A 3,924-nucleotide genomic window follows, 5' to 3' on the forward strand; every position below is an offset into this window, starting at 1 on the left:
CAAGGCATCAAGTACATAGAAGAAAGTACACACAACCATCTCAGAATGTCCCCAAGCATCCCTCACACAAACCCCATCCACCAACACTTAGCTCCTGAGAAGCATTATTCATGCTAATGGCGCATGAGTGTTAATGGAATATAGGGTTTGAGTGTCAGCAAATGAAGACTCATCATAGATGACTCAAAAAAAATAACAAGGCAGCAATGGACAAGGCACAACAATCTCAGTTAGGTTGATTTACACCATATATTTAGTATGTTTCTAAATTTTAACAACCTCATCACCCTTTCACAAAAGGGATTACATGATCACTTCTTCGTTTGTGAAATGAAATTTATCCCCTTTTGTAAAAGGGGACGAGGGAATATGTTAGAAACCAAAATCTAAGATAATCAACAATTACATCACAGATCACAATGATCAAACTCACACATGGGACATTAGCAAACATTAGGGTTTCAATCTCAGAGTTGTTGAATAGCATCATTGATCTATTGTATCAATATTTTCTCAACTTTAACATCCTTTTGCCTAACGGAATGATTGATATTCACTACTGATCATGTGAAATGACAATCACTCCATTAGACAAAAGGAGTTAAAGGACAAGTATTGAAACATAAATCTCAGGATATCAACCTATAACATTATTGATTATCATTAACACCACAATCAAACATGTTGTTTAAGTGTCGTGGTGGTCCTTCCAAAGGGAATTGACAAATTGTGAAATATCGCATTGGATATTTAACAATAAGTCAATCCCCTTTGAAGGACCACCTAACTAACAAAAGTGAAACATGCATGACATCAAAATTCATCTCAGATGTCCCCAAGCATCATTGAAACAAATTCAACCTACACACACTTAGCGCCTGAGAAGCATCATCACTGATACTAATGGCAGCACGAGTGAGTGTAGGTAACTTGAATTGTTTCTCAGCATATGAAAGACTAATCATCGATGTAACATAACAAAGGTACTTAATGGGACAACTAAAAACTAAATATACAAGACATGTATAATGCCAGTTTATATGTAAAGGATTCAATTTCATTGTTTCCTAGGACATTGAAACTGGCAAAAGACCGGAAAGCCATCACAAATCATGTAAGTTTTGGTCTCAGATGTCCCCAAGCTTCATTGAAGCACACCATGTTCACAAACCATTAGCACACAAAAGCCTCATACAGCCTACGGCTGGATGCTAATGGCGCACTGTGGTTTATGAAACATGGATAGTTTCTCAGCACTGAAAGACTCATCACAGACCTCATTCAAACCCTAACATCACAGACCAAGCATTCAGGAAAGGCAAACAATAAGAGGGGACTTTAATGAAACAATTTTTTTCCAATCACATGTTAAAATTTTATTCATAAACCCATCCCATATGCTTTCACCCCTCTCAAGGCAACACTAATCAACCAACAAACATATCACAGTTGACAATCAACAAACAGATCACAGTTGTTAACCAACAAACAGATCAATGGGTACATAAGGTTTTATACCAATATCACAACAATTTTTAACAGGCAACATTTTTAAAACCAGCAAGCACACAAGGCAACATTCATCAATCAACAAGGCAACATGTTTCAAGCAACAAGGCAATAATAGAGGACATGAATACACTCCAAACCCTATAACATCATCAACAAAACAACAACACCCCTTGCCAACAACAGATCACAGTTGTTGGCTACTCCACCTTATGTCTCCACAGCTAACCAGCAATCCAAATATAATTAAAAGAGGGTTTATAGAAGACACACTTATCTCTAAGCATCATCAACACCCTTAGGTGGCTTTTTTTTTATTTCATCTTCCTTCACGTTTGGGGACGAAACCGAACATTGCCCATCAGAAACCTCTGGACCAGCAGTTGTGTTCTCACACTCACCCACATAGTATAGGTCGAATGAATCAGACTGATTGGGTTCCTTGCAATCAAGAGGGGACATAAAATAGGTTTAATATATTTCAGATCATCACAAACATTCATGGGTTTATTATTTAAACTGAACAAGATCATCATAAAAAGATCAAGTCACAAGATCATCATACGAAGACCATCATACATGTCTGAACAGAACAACATCACCAAAGAACAACCACGGGATTCAACATGCAATTTAAAGAACATGCAACATGCAACTGAACTAGATCAACTTAACAAGATCAAAGAACAACATCATCAAAATAATCATGGAATTGAACATCCAAATCAACCAAAGCAGACCAACATTCATGGTATTGAACATGCAATTTAAAAAAGTCATAAAATTCGAGAAAAATCAAGGGATCTCTGACATGCAATTCGAAAACTTCATCATTTAACCAAAAAAAATCAAGGGATCTCTGACATGCAATTCGAAAAATTATCATTTAACAAAAAAAATCAAGGGATCTCTGACATGCAATTAGAAAACTTCATCATTTAACAAAAAATATCAAGGGATATCTGACATGCAATTCGAAAACTTCATCATTTAACACAAAAAATCAAACATTTTTTGGACATGCATGATGAAATCAAACTACTTCATGACAATACAATAAGATCAACATTTTCCGGACATGCATGTTGAAATAAACCGAAAACAAATGAACCAATGTTAAATCTAAAAAAATAACCAAAAATCATCAACAAATGAAAATAAATCATAAAAATTCACAAAAAATCACAATAAATCAGAACATGCAGAGTAACCCTATTTTTATTATAAACCCTACGTTTCAACCAAAAATCACAGATTTTCTCCAAGAAACACAAAAAATCCCAAAAACAGAGTAAACCCTAATTAACTCGAAAAATCAGGAAAACAACCCAAAAATAAGTAAATATACCTCATCAGATTCGTCTCCTCCAAAGAATCTCAGATCTGCTGGTGTGGGGACTCGATCGTCGTATTTGGACTCCACCTCTTCACCAGGCTCCACTTTCATTTTCTCAAACCAAGCTTTGAGATAATTTCGGGTACTCGTGTTCTCCTTCTGGGTCAACCTCAAATTATTCAGATACTCGCCAGAATACGACTGGTCGTTGTTGGGACAATTGCATTTCGAGCCCCAATCACAGTTTGGGTCAGGAATTCGTTGCCCAGAAGTACCCACCGAATTACTCGGAAGATATTTGGAGGAAGAGGATCCCATTCAGAAATTAATAAAACCCTAATAAAACTCCGATTTTATCCCCCAAAAAAATTTCACCAGAGAATCGATTACCAACCGGGATTTGGGACGACAAAGGGGACAAAACTAGAGGGGATCTCACCGGAATGTGGTTCCGGTTAAAGTTTGAGAACAAATTTGAGCGAAAAACCCAAAGATCTGAGAGATCTCACCAAAAAAATCGAAGAACAGGGGCGGAGAAGGTTAGGGTTTTTATAGAAACAGAGAGATTTCTTGAGGAGAGAGAGGGAGACAGGAGGAGAGAGAGTTAAGAAAAAGAAAGGGATCCGAAGAGAATGAGGAGAGAGAGGGTGAGAGGGACGGTTTATAAGGAGAGAGGGGGTGAGAGTGACGTTAGGGTTTTATTAATTTAATAAGGGAGCTGGGTGGGTTAAATGAATAAAATATTATGGGTGGGGAAAATTAGGTGGGAATATGGGTAGAATCTTTAGGTATTTTGGTAATTAGATTGAAATGTAAGGGTATTTTAGGAAAAAATGTATGTCCAAAAATAGAAAAGATTCTATGTGGATACAACATTATGAAACGACTAAAAAGGAAACGGATACAACAAAAAGAAACGGAGGGAGTATTAGGTTTGTCTTAATATATACTAGATTTTAGTCCGTGCGATGCACGAAATCTATTAAATTGTTATTTTTTTATTAAAAATCCTATATATACCAATGTTATATTCTTTGTGTTACATTATATTAGTTTTTGATTTTGCATTGAATTTCATT

The sequence above is a fragment of the Spinacia oleracea genome, chromosome 4 (genome assembly GCF_020520425.1).
Source record: "Spinacia oleracea cultivar Varoflay chromosome 4, BTI_SOV_V1, whole genome shotgun sequence".
Lineage (NCBI taxonomy): Eukaryota > Viridiplantae > Streptophyta > Magnoliopsida > Caryophyllales > Amaranthaceae > Spinacia > Spinacia oleracea.